Here is a 20897-nt window from a genome sequence, read left to right on the forward strand (position 1 = left end):
GCAAAAACTGTTCCTGCCGAAACCCGGGATCGAACCAGGGACCTTAAGATCTTCAGTCTAACGCTCTCCCAACTGAGCTATTTCGGCCACCTTAAAGTGGTTGTGGTGTGGTTGGCTGTCTGGTGTATTCTGCTGACTTTAGGATCGCCTCCACCTGGATGGAGTAATCACGCACACGTTATTTTTTATGAATGTCACGAACCAAATGTAGACCTCTCGCAAAAACGGTTCCTGCCGAAACCCGGGATCAAACCAGGGACCTTTAGATCTTCAGTCTATCTGGTAATAGGTGGAGGGGACGAGCTTATGTTGTATACAATGAAGATCTTATCGGCTCCTTAATGACACAAACCAAATGTAGACCTCTCGCAAAAACTGTTCCTGCCGAAACCCGGGATCGAACCAGGGGCCTTTAGATCTTCAGTCTAACGCTCTCCCAACTGAGCTATTTCGGCCACCTTATTTTCTATTAAACTTTCTCCAACAGCGAATGACAAATGCCTCCACATGGATGGAGTAATCACGCACACGTTATTTTTTATGAATGTCACGAACCAAATGTAGACCTCTCGCAAAAACTGTTCCTGCCGAAACTCGGGATCGAACCAGGGACGTTTAGATCTTCAGTCTATCTGGTAATAGGTGGAGGGGACGAGCTTATGTTGTATACAATGAAGATCTTATCGGCTCCTTAATGTCACGAACCAAATGTAGACCTCTCGCAAAAACTGTTCCTGCCGAAACCCGGGATCGAACCAGGGACCTTTAGATCTTCAGTCTATCTGGTAATAGGTGGAGGGGACGAGCTTATGTTGTATACAATGAAGATCTTATCGGCTCCTTAATGTCACGAACCAAATGTAGACCTCTCGCAAAAACTGTTCCTGCCGAAACCCGGGATCGAACCAGGGACCTTAAGATCTTCAGTCTAACGCTCTCCCAACTGAGCTATTTCGGCCACCTTAAAGTGGTTGTGGTGTGGTTGGCTGTCTGGTGTATTCTGCTGACTTTAGGATCGCCTCCACCTGGATGGAGTAATCACGCACACGTTATTTTTTATGAATGTCACGAACCAAATGTAGACCTCTCGCAAAAACGGTTCCTGCCGAAACCCGGGATCAAACCAGGGACCTTTAGATCTTCAGTCTATCTGGTAATAGGTGGAGGGGACGAGCTTATGTTGTATACAATGAAGATCTTATCGGCTCCTTAATGACACGAACCAAATGTAGACCTCTCGCAAAAACTGTTCCTGCCGAAACCCGGGATCGAACCAGGGGCCTTTAGATCTTCAGTCTAACGCTCTCCCAACTGAGCTATTTCGGCCACCTTAAAGTGGTTGTGGTGTGGTTGGCTGTCTGGTGTATTCTGCTGACTTTAGGATCATGATTATTTTCTATTAATCTTTCTCCAACAGCGAGTGACAAATGCCTCCACATGGATGGAGTAATCACGCACACGTTATTTTTGAAGCGTCCACCTGCTGGTCCCCTGACAAACTCACACATACTTTCAATTAGAATTTTTGTTCAAATTAGGCTAACCCAATTACTGACGACAGCTAAGAAAATGAGCCTCAGTTGATCTGGAGTCTTCTTCCTAACAGACACAGGCTCTCAATGTGTAATGGAAGTTCTAGAACTACTCAGATAAAATGACGTGTTATTTTATCCATTGTCCATGAGAGGGTGGTAGTGAACACATCAAATTTGCACTTACCCTTCAGGATGACGCAATATTAATGTGGTCTAACTCACCCATTCATACTTTATAGTTGATATATTATATAAGTTATAGTATTGCTTACAAATACAATTTTAACGCATTCTTTGAAAACAAACGTATGCTTTTATTTTGTCAAATCTTAACTGTATGGTAGGTATCATATCTATTGCATAAAGGCTTTTTATATTATCTTATGATCTGTTTTTGTCTTCGCCGAATTGTCCACATGTAAAATACATAGCAGAGGATGGTTTCGATCCATCGACCTCTTGGTTATGGGCCCAGCACGCTTCCGCTGCGCCACTCTGCTATCGGTTAATAGGTGGAGGGGACGAGCTTATGGTGTATACAATGAAGATCTTATCGGCTCCTTAATGTCACGAACCAAATGTAGACCTCTCGCAAAAACTGTTCCTGCCGAAACCCGGGATCGAACCAGGGACCTTTAGATCTTCAGTCTAACGCTCTCCCAACTGAGCTATTTCGGCCACCTTAAAGTAGTTATGGTGTGGTTGGCTGTCTGGTGTATTCTGCTGACTTTAGGATCGCCTCCACCTGGATGGAGTAATCACGCACACGTTATTTTTTATGAATGTCACTAACCAAATGTAGACCTCTCGCAAAAACTGTTCCTGCCGAAACCCGGGATCAAACCAGGGACCTTTAGATCTTCAGTCTATCTGGTAATAGTTGGAGGGGACGAGCTTATGTTGTATACAATGAAGATCTTATCGGCTCCTTAATGTCACGAACCAAATGTAGACCTCTCGCAAAAACTGTTCCTGCCGAAACCCGGGATCAAACCAGGGACCTTTAGATCTTCAGTCTAACGCTCTCCCAACTGAGCTATTTCGGCCACCTTATTTTCTATTAAACTTTCTCCAACAGCGAATGACAAATGCCTCCACATGGATGGAGTAATCACGCACACGTTATTTTTTATGAATGTCACGAACCAAATGTAGACCTCTCGCAAAAACTGTTCCTGCCGAAACTCGGGATCGAACCAGGGACGTTTAGATCTTCAGTCTATCTGGTAATAGGTGGAGGGGACGAGCTTATGTTGTATACAATGAAGATCTTATCGGCTCCTTAATGTCACGAACCAAATGTAGACCTCTCGCAAAAACTGTTCCTGCCGAAACCCGGGATCGAACCAGGGACCTTTAGATCTTCAGTCTAACGCTCTCCCAACTGAGCTATTTCGGCCACCTTAAAGTGGTTGTGGTGTGGTTGGCTGTCTGGTGTATTCTGCTGATTTTAGGATCATGATTATTTTCTATTAATCTTTCTCCAACAGCGAGTGACAAATGCCTCCACATGGATGGAGTAATCACGCACACGTTATTTTTGAAGCGTCCACCTGCTGGTCCCCTGACAAACTCACACATACTTTCAATTAGAATTTTTGTTCAAATTAGGCTAACCCAATTACTGATGACAGCTACGCAAATGAGCCTCAGTTGATCTGGAGTCTTCTTCCTAACAGACACAGGCTCTCAATGTGTAATGGAAGTTCTAGAACTACTCAGATAAAATGACGTGTTATTTTATCCATTGTCCATGAGAGGGTGAACACATCAAATTTGCACTTACCCTTCAGGATGACGCAATATTAATGTGGTCTAACTCACCCATTCATACTTTATAGTTGATATATTATATAAGTATTGCTTACAAATACAATTTTAACGCATTCTTTGAAAACAAACGTATCCCTTTATTTTGTCAAATCTTAATTGTATGGTAGGTATCATTTCTATTGCATAAAGGCTTTTTATATTATCTTATGATCTGTTTTTGTCTTCGCCGAATTGTCCACATGTAAAATACATAGCAGAGGATGGTTTCGATCCATCGACCTCTGGGTTATGGGCCCAGCACGCTTCCGCTGCGCCACTCTGCTATCTGGTAATAGGTGGAGGGGACGAGCTTATGGTGTATACAATGAAGATCTTATCGGCTCCTTAATGTCACGAACCAAATGTAGACCTCTCGCAAAAACTGTTCCTGCCGAAACCCGGGACCGAACCAGGGATCTTTAGATCTTCAGTCTAACGCTCTCCCAACTGAGCTATTTCTCTACCATAAGCCAACATTTTCATGCCAATCATCTGCCGCTATCACCTCATGTTTCAGCATGATAATTCAGGGTCCCATGTCGTAAGAATCTGTACACCATTCCTGGAAGCTGAAAATGTCCCAGGTCTTCCATGGCCTGCATACTCACCAGACATGTCACCATTTAGCATGTATGGGATGCTCTGGATCAACGTGTACGACAACGTGTTACAGTTCCCGCCAATATCCAGTAACTTCACACAGCCATTAAAGAGTAGTGTGACAACATTCCACAGGCCACAGCCTGATCAACTCTATGCAAAGGAGATGTGTCGCACTGCATGAGGCAAACGGTGGTCACCCCAGATACTGACTGATTTTCAGATCCATGCTCCTACCTTTTTTTTTAAAGGTATCTGTGACCAGATGCATATCTGTATTCTTAGTCATGTGAAATCCATGGATTAGGGCCTAATGAATTTATTTACATTGACTGATTTCCTTATATGAACTGTAACTCAGTAAAATCTTTGAAATTGTTGCATGTTGCGTTTATATTATTATTCGGTGTAGTTTATACAATGGAGCATTCAAAGACTGACATTAATAGATCAAAATGTGATTAGAGCATTCAGATAATGTCACGAACGTCATCAGGGAAATGACCGGACCAAGGTGCAGCGTTGTGAGCGTACATTTCTTTTTATTTTGAATGTCGCAAACAAAAACAAGAACCAACACCACACCGCTTACTAGGGCTATACAGGCCACTAACAAAGTCAACTACCCACAACTAAGGTGGCAAAACAGGCTGCCTAAGAATGATTCCCAATCAGAGACAACTATAGACAGCTGTCCCTGATTGAGAACCATACCCGGCAAAAACATACAAACAGAAAACATAGAATGCCCACCACACATCACACCCTGACCTAACCACATAGAGAAATAAAACGGCTCTCTAAGGTCAGGGCGTGACAGATCATGATCATGATTCATCAAATTTGCACTTACCCTTCAGGATGACGCAATATTAATGTGGTCTAACTCACCCATTCATACTTTATAGTTGATATATTATATAAGTTATAGTATTGCTTACAAATACAATTTTAACGCATTCTTTGAAAACAAACGTATCCTTTTATTTTGTCAAATCTTAACTGTATGGTAGGTATCATTTCTATTGCATAAAGGCTTTTTATATTATCTTATGATCTGTTTTTGTCTTCGCCGAATTGTCCACATGTAAAATACATAGCAGAGGATGGTTTCGATCCATCGACCTCTGGGTTATGGGCCCAGCACGCTTCCGCTGCGCCACTCTGCTATCTGGTAATAGGTGGAGGGGACGAGCTTATGGTGTATACAATGAAGATCTTATCGGCTCCTTAATGTCACGAACCAAATGTAGACCTCTCGCAAAAACTGTTCCTGCCGAAACCCGGGATCGAACCAGGGACCTTTAGATCTTCAGTCTAACGCTCTCCCAACTGAGCTATTTCGGCCACCTTATTTTCTATTAATCTTTCTCCAACAGCGAATGACAAATGCCTCCACCTGGATGGAGTAATCACGCACACGTTATTTTTTATGAATGTCACGAACCAAATGTAGACCTCTCGCAAAAACTGTTCCTGCCGAAACCCAACCAGGGACCTTTAGATCTTCAGTCTATCTGGTAATAGGTGGAGGGGACAGATTCGTAAGAATCTGTACACCATTCCTGGAAGCTGAAAATGTCCCAGGTCTTCCATGGCCTGCATACTCACCAGACATGTCACCATTTAGCATGTATGGGATGCTCTGGATCAACGTGTACGACAACGTGTTACAGTTCCCGCCAATATCCAGTAACTTCACACAGCCATTAAAGAGTAGTGTGACAACATTCCACAGGCCACAGCCTGATCAACTCTATGCAAAGGAGATGTGTCGCACTGCATGAGGCAAACGGTGGTCACCCCAGATACTGACTGATTTTCAGATCCATGCTCCTACCTTTTTTTTTAAAGGTATCTGTGACCAGATGCATATCTGTATTCTTAGTCATGTGAAATCCATGGATTAGGGCCTAATGAATTTATTTACATTGACTGATTTCCTTATATGAACTGTAACTCAGTAAAATCTTTGAAATTGTTGCATGTTGCGTTTATATTATTATTCGGTGTAGTTTATACAATGGAGCATTCAAAGACTGACATTAATAGATCAAAATGTGATTAGAGCATTCAGATAATGTCACGAACGTCATCAGGGAAATGACCGGACCAAGGTGCAGCGTTGTGAGCGTACATTTCTTTTTATTTTGAATGTCGCAAACAAAAACAAGAACCAACACCACACCGCTTACTAGGGCTATACAGGCCACTAACAAAGTCAACTACCCACAACTAAGGTGGCAAAACAGGCTGCCTAAGAATGATTCCCAATCAGAGACAACTATAGACAGCTGTCCCTGATTGAGAACCATACCCGGCAAAAACATACAAACAGAAAACATAGAATGCCCACCACACATCACACCCTGACCTAACCACATAGAGAAATAAAACGGCTCTCTAAGGTCAGGGCGTGACAGATCATGATCATGATTCATCAAATTTGCACTTACCCTTCAGGATGACGCAATATTAATGTGGTCTAACTCACCCATTCATACTTTATAGTTGATATATTATATAAGTTATAGTATTGCTTACAAATACAATTTTAACGCATTCTTTGAAAACAAACGTATCCTTTTATTTTGTCAAATCTTAACTGTATGGTAGGTATCATTTCTATTGCATAAAGGCTTTTTATATTATCTTATGATCTGTTTTTGTCTTCGCCGAATTGTCCACATGTAAAATACATAGCAGAAGATGGTTTCGATCCATCGACCTCTGGGTTATGGGCCCAGCACGCTTCCGCTGCGCCACTCTGCTATCTGGTAATAGGTGGAAGGGACGAGCTTATGGTGTATACAATGAAGATCTTATCGGCTCCTTAATGTCACGAACCAAATGTAGACCTCTCGCAAAAACTGTTCCTGCCGAAACCCGGGATCGAACCAGGGACCTTTAGATCTTCAGTCTAACGCTCTCCCAACTGAGCTATTTCGGCCACCTTATTTTCTATTAATCTTTCTCCAACAGCGAATGACAAATGCCTCCACCTGGATGGAGTAATCACGCACACGTTATTTTTTATGAATGTCACGAACCAAATGTAGACCTCTCGCAAAAACTGTTCCTGCCGAAACCCAACCAGGGACCTTTAGATCTTCAGTCTATCTGGTAATAGGTGGAGGGGACAGATTCGTAAGAATCTGTACACCATTCCTGGAAGCTGAAAATGTCCCAGGTCTTCCATGGCCTGCATACTCACCAGACATGTCACCATTTAGCATGTATGGGATGCTCTGGATCAACGTGTACGACAACGTGTTACAGTTCCCGCCAATATCCAGTAACTTCACACAGCCATTAAAGAGTAGTGTGACAACATTCCACAGGCCACAGCCTGATCAACTCTATGCAAAGGAGATGTGTCGCACTGCATGAGGCAAACGGTGGTCACCCCAGATACTGACTGATTTTCAGATCCATGCTCCTACCTTTTTTTTTAAAGGTATCTGTGACCAGATGCATATCTGTATTCTTAGTCATGTGAAATCCATGGATTAGGGCCTAATGAATTTATTTACATTGACTGATTTCCTTATATGAACTGTAACTCAGTAAAATCTTTGAAATTGTTGCATGTTGCGTTTATATTATTATTCGGTGTAGTTTATACAATGGAGCATTCAAAGACTGACATTAATAGATCAAAATGTGATTAGAGCATTCAGATAATGTCACGAACGTCATCAGGGAAATGACCGGACCAAGGTGCAGCGTTGTGAGCGTACATTTCTTTTTATTTTGAATGTCGCAAACAAAAACAAGAACCAACACCACACCGCTTACTAGGGCTATACAGGCCACTAACAAAGTCAACTACCCACAACTAAGGTGGCAAAACAGGCTGCCTAAGAATGATTCCCAATCAGAGACAACTATAGACAGCTGTCCCTGATTGAGAACCATACCCGGCAAAAACATACAAACAGAAAACATAGAATGCCCACCACACATCACACCCTGACCTAACCACATAGAGAAATAAAACGTCTCTCTAAGGTCAGGGCGTGACAGATAAGGGCTTTTGTGAGTGAATTAAGAAGAAGGAGAGAATACTGTTGAGTAATAAATACATGAAAAATGATGCTGTATAAGCTTAAAAAATAGTAAGGAGGACTGGGGGCTGACTGAGGGACAGCCGAGCATAGTCATGGAGCATGGACAGAAGCCCAACCGGGCACACATGTGGAGATCACAGACAGCAACATGGTCTCAGAGCATTTCATATTATTCTGTACGTAAATCTGATACATCTATTTGGTATTGTTTTTTGGATGCATATCATCCATTTCAAATGATATGTTACGAATTACAATCATGCAAAAGTTACAAATGTTAGCTAGCTGGCTAACATTAGCTAGGGGTTAGGAATAAAGGTTAGGGTTAAGGTTAGGAGTTAGGTTGAAGGTTTATGGTAAGGGTTAGATTAAAGGGCTAGCTTAGGTTTAGGGTAACGCCCAGCCAGACACAGGCCTCGAGGGCTCGGACAGAGGCCCAGCAGGGCACAGGTGTTGAGGGCACATACAACGGATAAAGGCTGGTGTCTTTCAGGACAAGGCTCCCATCTGGCAACTTTTTGAAGGTGGGCCGCTTCATATCTGCTATTTGTAATTATGACTATAACATGTAACATTTAATCACAGTGAGCAGATCGGATGTTTAGTTGGAACATTAAATTAATAGTGTTTAACCTTTAGCTAACATCTCAACTTGCTCAGCACATTAGAACACACAACACACAAGCATAAGTAAGTGCATGTGTATTCAATATCAACAGCTAGCTAGCTGTAGCGTTGGTGAAGTAATTTCAAAGTATCTAATTTTAGCTAGCTGGGTGTGACAAAACAAAGGCCTAATATAAAATCACACAATGATTTCAGCTTAGTATGGAAATATTGGGGCTGACAGATTATTTTGATGATAATGTGACAAACTATTCCGATCATCTATCAAGGAGAGCAGGAAATGTGGAAACAAATGTGCTTGAAGGAAATGAGACTCCTTCACTCAAGCATCATTATGCAAATTACATTTAGGCTACATGGGATTAATCACAAATTAAATGTGTAAAGTAGTACAAATACATGTACAGTAGCTAGTTGTGCTAGACATTTTATCGATAAAAGGATATGTAGCATATTGTTTTTAAATATTTGCATGCTTTTCTCCTCCCAGTAAAAAACAGCTGATTCATAGGGGGTGTAGCGGATCTCAAAACTCTTCTGCGAAGGACTCAGGTAGGAGGATACTCTTGTGCTTCCTCTCTGGGAGAAGGCTATCGAGTCGGGACGGCCACTCCTCTGTTGGCCTTTTCTCAATTAGATTTGCTCAAGTCCTGCGTCCTCTCTTCTGTGTCCTCTCTCGCCTTCTTTTGAAAAAGTTTAAATTACGTTTACAGTGTTGGATCCCAAAATAAATGTGTAATGTCATTAAAACAAATTGAGTCAGATGTGAAAGACAAATTGGAATTCGTAGCATATCATACGTTTAGCAAAATCTTAACATATTGTACATGTTGCTAATTTGTAATGTATTGTACGTTTTGGAAATTCTTAACATCATACAAATTGTAATTCATATCATATGAAATGGATGATGGACATTCCTAATAATACATACAATATGAAATGTAACATATCATATTAAATGGAGTATCTTTGATATACATACAGAATAATATGAAATCCTCTGAGTATAGGTTGGGTCACGGAGAAAGGGTGGAGGAGTTGAGGAGAGTTCAGGGTTTTGTCCAACCCATAATCTCCCAACTAAATGTACCCTTTGAACCTGTGTTTCAGGCCAAATTTAGAAGTCTCGCAAAATAAACACTTGCCGAAACCCGGGATCGAACCAGGGACCTTTTGATCTTCAGTCTAACGCTCTCCCAACTGAACTATTTCAGCCATCCTGCTAAAATATTATTTCTCATTATTTTCTAAGGTGTCTTGTTAGCTGTCTAATTGATTTAGTTGACTTTAGGATATTTTCTATCCTTTTATTTTGTCAAATCTTAACTGTATGGTAGGTATCATTTCTATTGCATAAAGGCTTTTTATATTATGATCTGTTTTTGTCTTCGCCGAATTGTCCACATGTAAAATACATAGGAGAGGATGGTTTCGATCCATCGACCTCTGGGTTATGGGCCCAGCACGCTTCCGCTGCGCCACTCTGCTATCTGGTAATAGCGAGTGACAAATGCCTCCACATGGATGGAGTAATCACGCACACGTTATTTTTTATGAATGTCACGAACCAAATGTAGACCTCTCGCAAAAACTGTTCCTGCCGAAACCCGGGATCGAACCAGGGACCTTTAGATCTTCAGTCTATCTGTTAATAGGTGGAGGGGACGAGCTTATGGTGTATACAATGAAGATCTTATCGGCTCCTTAATGTCACGAACCAAATGTAGACCTCTCGCAAAAACTGTTCCTGCCGAAACCCGGGATCGAACCAGGGACCTTTAGATCTTCAGTCTAACGCTCTCCCAACTGAGCTATTTCGGCCACCTTAAAGTGGTTGTGGTGTGGTTGGCTGTCTGGTGTATTCTGCTGACTTTAGGATCATGATTATTTTCTATTAATCTTTCTCCAACAGCGAGTGACAAATGCCTCCACATGGATGGAGTAATCACGCACACGTTATTTTTGAAGCGTCCACCTGCTGGTCCCCTGACAAACTCACACATACTTTCAATTAGAATTTTTTTTCAAATTAGGCTAACCCAATTACTGACGACAGCTACGCAAATGAGCCTCAGTTGATCTGGAGTCTTCTTCCTAACAGACACAGGCTCTCAATGTGTAATGGAAGTTCTAGAACTACTCAGATAAAATGACGTGTTATTTTATCCATTGTCCATGAGAGGGTGGTAGTGAACACATCAAATTTGCACTTACCCTTCAGGATGACGCAATATTAATGTGGTCTAACTCACCCATTCATACTTTATAGTTGATATATTATATAAGTATTGCTTACAAATACAATTTTAACGCATTCTTTGAAAACAAACGTATCCTTTTATTTTGTCAAATCTTAACTGTATGGTAGGTATCATTTCTATTGCATAAAGGCTTTTTATATTATCTTATGATCTGTTTTTGTCTTCGCCGAATTGTCCACATGTAAAATACATAGCAGAGGATGGTTTCGATCCATCGACCTCTGGGTTATGGGCCCAGCACGCTTCCGCTGCGCCACTCTGCTATCTGGTAATAGGTGGAGGGGAGGAGCTTATGGTGTATACAATGAAGATCTTATCGGCTCCAACAGCGAGTGACAAATGCCTCCACATGGATGGAGTAATCACGCACACGTTATTTTTGAAGCGTCCACCTGCTGGTCCCCTGACAAACTCACACATACTTTCAATTAGAATTTTTGTTCAAATTAGGCTAACCCAATTACTGACGACAGCTACGAAAATTAGCCTCAGTTGATCTGGAGTCTTCTTCCTAACAGACACAGGCTCTCAATGTGTAATGGAAGTTCTAAAACTACTCAGATAAAATGGCGTGTTATTTTATCCATTGTCCATGAGAGGGTGAACACATCAAATTTGCACTTACCCTTCAGGATGACGCAATATTAATGTGGTCTAACTCACCCATTCATACTTTATAGTTGATATATTATATAAGTTATAGTATTGCTTACAAATACAATTTTAACGCATTCTTTGAAAACAAACGTATCCTTTTATTTTGTCAAATCTTAACTGTATGGTAGGTATCATTTCTATTGCATAAAGGCTTGTTATATTATCTTATGATCTGTTTTTGTCTTCGCCGAATTGTCCTCATGTAAAATATATAGCAGAGGATGGTTTCGATCCATCGACCTCTGGGTTATGGGCCCAGCACGCTTCCGCTGCACCACTCTGCTATCTGGTAATAGGTGGAGGGGACGAGCTTATGGTGTATACAATGAAGATCTTATCGGCTCCTTAATGTCACGAACCAAATGTAGACCTCTCGCAAAAACTGTTCCTGCCGAAACCCGGGATCGAACCAGGGACCTTTAGATCTTCAGTCTAACACTCTCCCAACTGAGCTATTTCTCTACCATAAGCCAACATTTTCATGCCAATCATCTGCCGCTATCACCTCATGTTTCAGCATGATAATTCAGGGTCCCATGTCGTAAGAATCTGTACACCATTCCTGGAAGCTGAAAATGTCCCAGGTCTTCCATGGCCTGCATACTCACCAGACATGTCACCATTTAGCATGTATGGGATGCTCTGGATCAACGTGTACGACAACGTGTTACAGTTCCCGCCAATATCCAATAACTTCACACAGCCATTAAAGAGTAGTGTGACAACATTCCACAGGCCACAGCCTGATCAACTCTATGCAAAGGAGATGTGTCGCACTGCATGAGGCAAACGGTGGTCACCCCAGATACTGACTGATTTTCAGATCCATGCTCCTACCTTTTTTTTTAAAGGTATCTGTGACCAGATGCATATCTGTATTCTTAGTCATGTGAAATCCATGGATTAGGGCCTAATGAATTTATTTACATTGACTGATTTCCTTATATGAACTGTAACTCAGTAAAATCTTTGAAATTGTTGCATGTTGCGTTTATATTATTATTCGGTGTAGTTTATACAATGGAGCATTCAAAGACTGACATTAATAGATCAAAATGTGATTAGAGCATTCAGATAATGTCACGAACGTCATCAGGGAAATGACCGGACCAAGGTGCAGCGTTGTGAGCGTACATTTCTTTTTATTTTGAATGTCGCAAACAAAAACAAGAACCAACACCACACCGCTTACTAGGGCTATACAGGCCACTAACAAAGTCAACTACCCACAACTAAGGTGGCAAAACAGGCTGCCTAAGAATGATTCCCAATCAGAGACAACTATAGACAGCTGTCCCTGATTGAGAACCATACCCGGCAAAAACATACAAACAGAAAACATAGAATGCCCACCACACATCACACCCTGACCTAACCACATAGAGAAATAAAACGGCTCTCTAAGGTCAGGGCGTGACAGATAAGGGCTTTTGTGAGTGAATTAAGAAGAAGGAGAGAATACTGTTGAGTAATAAATACATGAAAAATGATGCTGTATAAGCTTAAAAAATAGTAAGGAGGACTGGGGGCTGACTGAGGGACAGCCGAGCATAGTCATGGAGCATGGACAGAAGCCCAACCGGGCACACATGTGGAGATCACAGACAGCAACATGGTCTCAGAGCATTTCATATTATTCTGTACGTAAATCTGATACATCTATTTGGTATTGTTTTTTGGATGCATATCATCCATTTCAAATGATATGTTACGAATTACAATCATGCAAAAGTTACAAATGTTAGCTAGCTGGCTAACATTAGCTAGGGGTTAGGAATAAAGGTTAGGGTTAAGGTTAGGAGTTAGGTTGAAGGTTTATGGTAAGGGTTAGATTAAAGGGCTAGCTTAGGTTTAGGGTAACGCCCAGCCAGACACAGGCCTCGAGGGCTCGGACAGAGGCCCAGCAGGGCACAGGTGTTGAGGGCACATACAACGGATAAAGGCTGGTGTCTTTCAGGACAAGGCTCCCATCTGGCAACTTTTTGAAGGTGGGCCGCTTCATATCTGCTATTTGTAATTATGACTATAACATGTAACATTTAATCACAGTGAGCAGATCGGATGTTTAGTTGGAACATTAAATTAATAGTGTTTAACCTTTAGCTAACATCTCAACTTGCTCAGCACATTAGAACACACAACACACAAGCATAAGTAAGTGCATGTGTATTCAATATCAACAGCTAGCTAGCTGTAGCGTTGGTGAAGTAATTTCAAAGTATCTAATTTTAGCTAGCTGGGTGTGACAAAACAAAGGCCTAATATAAAATCACACAATGATTTCAGCTTAGTATGGAAATATTGGGGCTGACAGATTATTTTGATGATAATGTGACAAACTATTCCGATCATCTATCAAGGAGAGCAGGAAATGTGGAAACAAATGTGCTTGAAGGAAATGAGACTCCTTCACTCAAGCATCATTATGCAAATTACATTTAGGCTACATGGGATTAATCACAAATTAAATGTGTAAAGTAGTACAAATACATGTACAGTAGCTAGTTGTGCTAGACATTTTATCGATAAAAGGATATGTAGCATATTGTTTTTAAATATTTGCATGCTTTTCTCCTCCCAGTAAAAAACAGCTGATTCATAGGGGGTGTAGCGGATCTCAAAACTCTTCTGCGAAGGACTCAGGTAGGAGGATACTCTTGTGCTTCCTCTCTGGGAGAAGGCTATCGAGTCGGGACGGCCACTCCTCTGTTGGCCTTTTCTCAATTAGATTTGCTCAAGTCCTGCGTCCTCTCTTCTGTGTCCTCTCTCGCCTTCTTTTGAAAAAGTTTAAATTACGTTTACAGTGTTGGATCCCAAAATAAATGTGTAATGTCATTAAAACAAATTGAGTCAGACGTGAAAGACAAATTGGAATTCGTAGCATATCATACGTTTAGCAAAATCTTAACATATTGTACATGTTGCTAATTTGTAATGTATTGTACGTTTTGGAAATTATTAACATCATACAAATTGTAATTCATATCATATGAAATGGATGATGGACATTCCTAATAATACATACAATATGAAATGTAACATATCATATTAAATGGAGTATCTTTGATATACATACAGAATAATATGAAATCCTCTGAGTATAGGTTGGGTCACGGAGAAAGGGTGGAGGAGTTGAGGAGAGTTCAGGGTTTTGTCCAACCCATAATCTCCCAACTAAATGTACCCTTTGAACCTGTGTTTCAGGCCAAATTTAGAAGTCTCGCAAAATAAACACTTGCCGAAACCCGGGATCGAACCAGGGACCTTTTGATCTTCAGTCTAACGCTCTCCCAACTGAACTATTTCAGCCATCCTGCTAAAATATTATTTCTCATTATTTTCTAAGGTGTCTTGTTAGCTGTCTAATTGATTTAGTTGACTTTAGGATATTTTCTATCCTTTTATTTTGTCAAATCTTAACTGTATGGTAGGTATCATTTCTATTGCATAAAGGCTTTTTATATTATGATCTGTTTTTGTCTTCGCCGAATTGTCCACATGTAAAATACATAGCAGAGGATGGTTTTGATCCATCGACCTCTGGGTTATGGGCCCAGCACGCTTCCGCTGCGCCACTCTGCTATCTGGTAATAGTGAGTGACAAATGCCTCCACATGGATGGAGTAATCACGCACACGTTATTTTTTATGAATGTCACGAACCAAATGTAGACCTCTCGCAAAAACTGTTCCTGCCGAAACCCGGGATCGAACCAGGGACCTTTAGATCTTCAGTCTATCTGTTAATAGGTGGAGGGGACGAGCTTATGGTGTATACAATGAAGATCTTATCGGCTCCTTAATGTCACGAACCAAATGCAGAGCTCTCGCAAAAACTGTTCCTGCCGAAACCCGGGATCGAACCAGGGACCTTTAGATCTTCAGTCTAACGCTCTCCCAACTGAGCTATTTCGGCCACCTTAAAGTGGTTGTGGTGTGGTTGGCTGTCTGGTGTATTCTGCTGACTTTAGGATCATGATTATTTTCTATTAATCTTTCTCCAACAGCGAGTGACAAATGCCTCCACATGGATGGAGTAATCACGCACACGTTATTTTTGAAGCGTCCACCTGCTGGTCCCCTGACAAACTCACACATACTTTCAATTAGAATTTTTGTTCAAATTAGGCTAACCCAATTACTGACGACAGCTACGAAAATGAGCCTCAGTTGATCTGGAGTCTTCTTCCTAACAGACACAGGCTCTCAATGTGTAATGGAAGTTCTAGAACTACTCAGATAAAATGACGTGTTATTTTATCCATTGTCCATGAGAGGGTGAACACATCAAATTTGCACTTACCCTTCAGGATGACGCAATATTAATGTGGTCTAACTCACCCATTCATACTTTATAGTTGATATATTATATAAGTTATAGTATTGCTTACAAATACAATTTTAACGCATTCTTTGAAAACAAACGTATCCTTTTATTTTGTCAAATCTTAACTGTATGGTAGGTATCATTTCTATTGCATAAAGGCTTGTTATATTATCTTATGATCTGTTTTTGTCTTCGCCGAATTGTCCTCATGTAAAATATATAGCAGAGGATGGTTTCGATCCATCGACCTCTGGGTTATGGGCCCAGCACGGTTCCGCTGCGCCACTCTGCTATCTGGTAATAGGTGGAGGGGACGAGCTTATGGTGTATACAATGAAGATCTTATCGGCTCCTTAATGTCACGAACCAAATGTAGACCTCTCGCAAAAACTGTTCCTGCCGAAACCCGGGATCGAACCAGGGACCTTTAGATCTTCAGTCTAACACTCTCCCAACTGAGCTATTTCTCTACCATAAGCCAACATTTTCATGCCAATCATCTGCCGCTATCACCTCATGTTTCAGCATGATAATTCAGGGTCCCATGTCGTAAGAATCTGTACACCATTCCTGGAAGCTGAAAATGTCCCAGGTCTTCCATGGCCTGCATACTCACCAGACATGTCACCATTTAGCATGTATGGGATGCTCTGGATCAACGTGTACGACAACGTGTTACAGTTCCCGCCAATATCCAGTAACTTCACACAGCCATTAAAGAGTAGTGTGACAACATTCCACAGGCCACTGCCTGATCAACTCTATGCAAAGGAGATGTGTCGCACTGCATGAGGCAAACGGTGGTCACCCCAGATACTGACTGATTTTCAGATCCATGCTCCTACCTTTTTTTTTAAAGGTATCTGTGACCAGATGCATATCTGTATTCTTAGTCATGTGAAATCCATGGATTAGGGCCTAATGAATTTATTTACATTGACTGATTTCCTTATATGAACTGTAACTCAGTAAAATCTTTGAAATTGTTGCATGTTGCGTTTATATTATTATTCGGTGTAGTTTATACAATGGAGCATTCAAAGACTGACATTAATAGATCAAAATGTGATTAGAGCATTCAGATAATGTCACGAACGTCATCAGGGAAATGACCGGACCAAGGTGCAGCGTTGTGAGCGTACATTTCTTTTTATTTTGAATGTCGCAAACAAAAACAAGAACCAACACCACACCGCTTACTAGGGCTATACAGGCCACTAACAAAGTCAACTACCCACAACTAAGGTGGCAAAACAGGCTGCCTAAGAATGATTCCCAATCAGAGACAACTATAGACAGCTGTCCCTGATTGAGAACCATACCCGGCAAAAACATACAAACAGAAAACATAGAATGCCCACCACACATCACACCCTGACCTAACCACATAGAGAAATAAAACGGCTCTCTAAGGTCAGGGCGTGACAGATAAGGGCTTTTGTGAGTGAATTAAGAAGAAGGAGAGAATACTGTTGAGTAATAAATACATGAAAAATGATGCTGTATAAGCTTAAAAAAATAGTAAGGAGGACTGGGGGCTGACTGAGGGACAGCCGAGCATAGTCATGGAGCATGGACAGAAGCCCAACCGGGCACACATGTGGAGATCACAGACAGCAACATGGTCTCAGAGCATTTCATATTATTCTGTACGTAAATCTGATACATCTATTTGGTATTGTTTTTTGGATGCATATCATCCATTTCAAATGATATGTTACGAATTACAATCATGCAAAAGTTACAAATGTTAGCTAGCTGGCTAACATTAGCTAGGGGTTAGGAATAAAGGTTAGGGTTAAGGTTAGGAGTTAGGTTGAAGGTTTATGGTAAGGGTTAGATTAAAGGGCTAGCTTAGGTTTAGGGTAACGCCCAGCCAGACACAGGCCTCGAGGGCTCGGACAGAGGCCCAGCAGGGCACAGGTGTTGAGGGCACATACAACGGATAAAGGCTGGTGTCTTTCAGGACAAGGCTCCCATCTGGCAACTTTTTGAAGGTGGGCCGCTTCATATCTGCTATTTGTAATTATGACTATAACATGTAACATTTAATCACAGTGAGCAGATCGGATGTTTAGTTGGAACATTAAATTAATAGTGTTTAACCTTTAGCTAACATCTCAACTTGCTCAGCACATTAGAACACACAACACACAAGCATAAGTAAGTGCATGTGTATTCAATATCAACAGCTAGCTAGCTGTAGCGTTGGTGAAGTAATTTCAAAGTATCTAATTTTAGCTAGCTGGGTGTGACAAAACAAAGGCCTAATATAAAATCACACAATGATTTCAGCTTAGTATGGAAATATTGGGGCTGACAGATTATTTTGATGATAATGTGACAAACTATTCCGATCATCTATCAAGGAGAGCAGGAAATGTGGAAACAAATGTGCTTGAAGGAAATGAGACTCCTTCACTCAAGCATCATTATGCAAATTACATTTAGGCTACATGGGATTAATCACAAATTAAATGTGTAAAGTAGTACAAATACATGTACAGTAGCTAGTTGTGCTAGACATTTTATCGATAAAAGGATATGTAGCATATTGTTTTTAAATATTTGCATGCTTTTCTCCTCCCAGTAAAAAACAGCTGATTCATAGGGGGTGTAGCGGATCTCAAAACTCTTCTGCGAAGGACTCAGGTAGGAGGATACTCTTGTGCTTCCTCTCTGGGAGAAGGCTATCGAGTCGGGACGGCCACTCCTCTGTTGGCCTTTTCTCAATTAGATTTGCTCAAGTCCTGCGTCCTCTCTTCTGTGTCCTCTCTCGCCTTCTTTTGAAAAAGTTTAAATTACGTTTACAGTGTTGGATCCCAAAATAAATGTGTAATGTCATTAAAACAAATTGAGTCAGACGTGAAAGACAAATTGGAATTCGTAGCATATCATACGTTTAGCAAAATCTTAACATATTGTACATGTTGCTAATTTGTAATGTATTGTACGTTTTGGAAATTCTTAACATCATACAAATTGTAATTCATATCATATGAAATGGATGATGGACATTCCTAATAATACATACAATATGAAATGTAACATATCATATTAAATGGAGTATCTTTGATATACATACAGAATAATATGAAATCCTCTGAGTATAGGTTGGGTCACGGAGAAAGGGTGGAGGAGTTGAGGAGAGTTCAGGGTTTTGTCCAACCCATAATCTCCCAACTAAATGTACCCTTTGAACCTGTGTTTCAGGCCAAATTTAGAAGTCTCGCAAAATAAACACTTGCCGAAACCCGGGATCGAACCAGGGACCTTTTGATCTTCAGTCTAACGCTCTCCCAACTGAACTATTTCAGACATCCTGCTAAAATATTATTTCTCATTATTTTCTAAGGTGTCTTGTTAGCTGTCTAATTGATTTAGTTGACTTTAGGATATTTTCTATCCTTTTATTTTGTCAAATCTTAACTGTATGGTAGGTATCATTTCTATTGCATAAAGGCTTTTTATATTATGATCTGTTTTTGTCTTCGCCGAATTGTCCACATGTAAAATACATAGCAGAGGATGGTTTCGATCCATCGACCTCTGGGTTATGGGCCCAGCACACTTCCGCTGCGCCACTCTGCTATCTGGTAATAGCAAGTGACAAATGCCTCCACATGGATGGAGTAATCACGCACACGTTATTTTTTATGAATGTCACGAACCAAATGTAGACCTCTCGCAAAAACTGTTCCTGCCGAAACCCGGGATCGCACCAGGGACCTTTAGATCTTCAGTCTATCTGTTAATAGGTGGAGGGGACGAGCTTATGGTGTATACAATGAAGATCTTATCGGCTCCTTAATGTCACGAACCAAATGTAGACCTCTCGCAAAAACTGTTCCTGCCGAAACCCGGGATCGAAACAGGGACCTTTAGATCTTCAGTCTAACGCTCTCCCAACTGAGCTATTTCGGCCACCTTAAAGTGGTTGTGGTGTGGTTGGCTGTCTGGTGTATTCTGCTGACTTTAGGATCATGATTATTTTCTATTAATCTTTCTCCAACAGCGAGTGACAAATGCCTCCACATGGATGGAGTAATCACGCACACGTTATTTTTGAAGCGTCCACCTGCTGGTCCCCTGACAAACTCACACATACTTTCAATTAGAATTTTTTTTCAAATTAGGCTAACCCAATTACTGACGACAGCTACGCAAATGAGCCTCAGTTGATCTGGAGTCTTCTTCCTAACAGACACAGGCTCTCAATGTGTAATGGAAGTTCTAGAACTACTCAGATAAAATGACGTGTTATTTTATCCATTGTCCATGAGAGGGTGGTAGTGAACACATCAAATTTGCACCTACCCTTCAGGATGACGCAATATTAATGTGGTCTAACTCACCCATTCATACTTTATAGTTGATATATTATATAAGTATTGCTTACAAATACAATTTTAACGCATTCTTTGAAAACAAACGTATCCTTTTATTTTGTCAAATCTTAACTGTATGGTAGGTATCATTTCTATTGCATAAAGGCTTTTTATATTATCTTATGATCTGTTTTTGTCTTCGCCGAATTGTCCACATGTAAAATACATAGCAGAGGATGGTTTCGATCCATCGACCTCTGGGTTATGGGCCCAGCACGCTTCCGCTGCGCCACTCTGCTATCTGGTAATAGGTGGAGGGGAGGAGCTTATGGTGTATACAATGAAGATCTTATCGGCTCCAACAGCGAGTGACAAATGCCTCCACATGGATGGAGTAATCACGCACACGTTATTTTTGAAGCGTCCACCTGCTGGTCCCCTGACAAACTCACACATACTTTCAATTAGAATTTTTGTTCAAATTAGGCTAACCCAATTACTGACGACAGCTACGAAAATTAGCCTCAGTTGATCTGGAGTCTTCTTCCTAACAGACACAGGCTCTCAATGTGTAATGGAAGTTCTAAAACTACTCAGATAAAATGGCGTGTTATTTTATCCATTGTCCAAATGATATGTTACGAATTACAATCATACAAAAGTTACAAATGTTAGCTA

At 40.9% G+C, this 20897-nt stretch overlaps 20 non-coding genes across 20 annotated transcripts; all 20 read right to left on the reverse strand.

Annotated features, from left to right (window-relative positions):
- Positions 1-14: 14 nt before the first annotated feature.
- Positions 15-87, reverse strand: trnaf-gaa (transfer RNA phenylalanine (anticodon GAA)). The gene has a single exon. It is a non-coding gene; the product is annotated as a tRNA-Phe (tRNA).
- Positions 88-382: 295 nt separating this feature from the next.
- Positions 383-455, reverse strand: trnaf-gaa (transfer RNA phenylalanine (anticodon GAA)). The gene has a single exon. It is a non-coding gene; the product is annotated as a tRNA-Phe (tRNA).
- A 430-nt stretch (positions 456-885) lies between these two features.
- On the reverse strand, positions 886-958 carry trnaf-gaa (transfer RNA phenylalanine (anticodon GAA)). Its single transcript has one exon. It is a non-coding gene; the product is annotated as a tRNA-Phe (tRNA).
- A 295-nt stretch (positions 959-1253) lies between these two features.
- Positions 1254-1326, reverse strand: trnaf-gaa (transfer RNA phenylalanine (anticodon GAA)). Its single transcript has one exon. It is a non-coding gene; the product is annotated as a tRNA-Phe (tRNA).
- Positions 1327-2140: 814 nt separating this feature from the next.
- Positions 2141-2213, reverse strand: trnaf-gaa (transfer RNA phenylalanine (anticodon GAA)). Its single transcript has one exon. It is a non-coding gene; the product is annotated as a tRNA-Phe (tRNA).
- Positions 2214-2508: 295 nt separating this feature from the next.
- Positions 2509-2581, reverse strand: trnaf-gaa (transfer RNA phenylalanine (anticodon GAA)). The gene has a single exon. It is a non-coding gene; the product is annotated as a tRNA-Phe (tRNA).
- Positions 2582-2861: 280 nt separating this feature from the next.
- trnaf-gaa (transfer RNA phenylalanine (anticodon GAA)) lies at positions 2862-2934 on the reverse strand. Its single transcript has one exon. It is a non-coding gene; the product is annotated as a tRNA-Phe (tRNA).
- Positions 2935-3559: 625 nt separating this feature from the next.
- Positions 3560-3631, reverse strand: trnam-cau (transfer RNA methionine (anticodon CAU)). The gene has a single exon. It is a non-coding gene; the product is annotated as a tRNA-Met (tRNA).
- A 1413-nt stretch (positions 3632-5044) lies between these two features.
- trnam-cau (transfer RNA methionine (anticodon CAU)) lies at positions 5045-5116 on the reverse strand. Its single transcript has one exon. It is a non-coding gene; the product is annotated as a tRNA-Met (tRNA).
- A 105-nt stretch (positions 5117-5221) lies between these two features.
- On the reverse strand, positions 5222-5294 carry trnaf-gaa (transfer RNA phenylalanine (anticodon GAA)). The gene has a single exon. It is a non-coding gene; the product is annotated as a tRNA-Phe (tRNA).
- Positions 5295-6824: 1530 nt separating this feature from the next.
- trnaf-gaa (transfer RNA phenylalanine (anticodon GAA)) lies at positions 6825-6897 on the reverse strand. Its single transcript has one exon. It is a non-coding gene; the product is annotated as a tRNA-Phe (tRNA).
- Positions 6898-9789: 2892 nt separating this feature from the next.
- trnaf-gaa (transfer RNA phenylalanine (anticodon GAA)) lies at positions 9790-9862 on the reverse strand. Its single transcript has one exon. It is a non-coding gene; the product is annotated as a tRNA-Phe (tRNA).
- A 533-nt stretch (positions 9863-10395) lies between these two features.
- On the reverse strand, positions 10396-10468 carry trnaf-gaa (transfer RNA phenylalanine (anticodon GAA)). Its single transcript has one exon. It is a non-coding gene; the product is annotated as a tRNA-Phe (tRNA).
- Positions 10469-11099: 631 nt separating this feature from the next.
- Positions 11100-11171, reverse strand: trnam-cau (transfer RNA methionine (anticodon CAU)). Its single transcript has one exon. It is a non-coding gene; the product is annotated as a tRNA-Met (tRNA).
- Positions 11172-11954: 783 nt separating this feature from the next.
- On the reverse strand, positions 11955-12026 carry trnaf-gaa (transfer RNA phenylalanine (anticodon GAA)). The gene has a single exon. It is a non-coding gene; the product is annotated as a tRNA-Phe (tRNA).
- A 2775-nt stretch (positions 12027-14801) lies between these two features.
- Positions 14802-14874, reverse strand: trnaf-gaa (transfer RNA phenylalanine (anticodon GAA)). Its single transcript has one exon. It is a non-coding gene; the product is annotated as a tRNA-Phe (tRNA).
- Positions 14875-15407: 533 nt separating this feature from the next.
- Positions 15408-15480, reverse strand: trnaf-gaa (transfer RNA phenylalanine (anticodon GAA)). Its single transcript has one exon. It is a non-coding gene; the product is annotated as a tRNA-Phe (tRNA).
- An 808-nt stretch (positions 15481-16288) lies between these two features.
- Positions 16289-16360, reverse strand: trnaf-gaa (transfer RNA phenylalanine (anticodon GAA)). Its single transcript has one exon. It is a non-coding gene; the product is annotated as a tRNA-Phe (tRNA).
- Positions 16361-19742: 3382 nt separating this feature from the next.
- trnaf-gaa (transfer RNA phenylalanine (anticodon GAA)) lies at positions 19743-19815 on the reverse strand. The gene has a single exon. It is a non-coding gene; the product is annotated as a tRNA-Phe (tRNA).
- Positions 19816-20446: 631 nt separating this feature from the next.
- Positions 20447-20518, reverse strand: trnam-cau (transfer RNA methionine (anticodon CAU)). The gene has a single exon. It is a non-coding gene; the product is annotated as a tRNA-Met (tRNA).
- Between the last annotated feature and the right edge of the window lie 379 nt (positions 20519-20897).

The sequence above is a fragment of the Oncorhynchus mykiss genome, chromosome 6 (genome assembly GCF_057628025.1).
Source record: "Oncorhynchus mykiss isolate SJ-2025 chromosome 6, ASM5762802v1, whole genome shotgun sequence".
Taxonomy (NCBI): domain Eukaryota; kingdom Metazoa; phylum Chordata; class Actinopteri; order Salmoniformes; family Salmonidae; genus Oncorhynchus; species Oncorhynchus mykiss.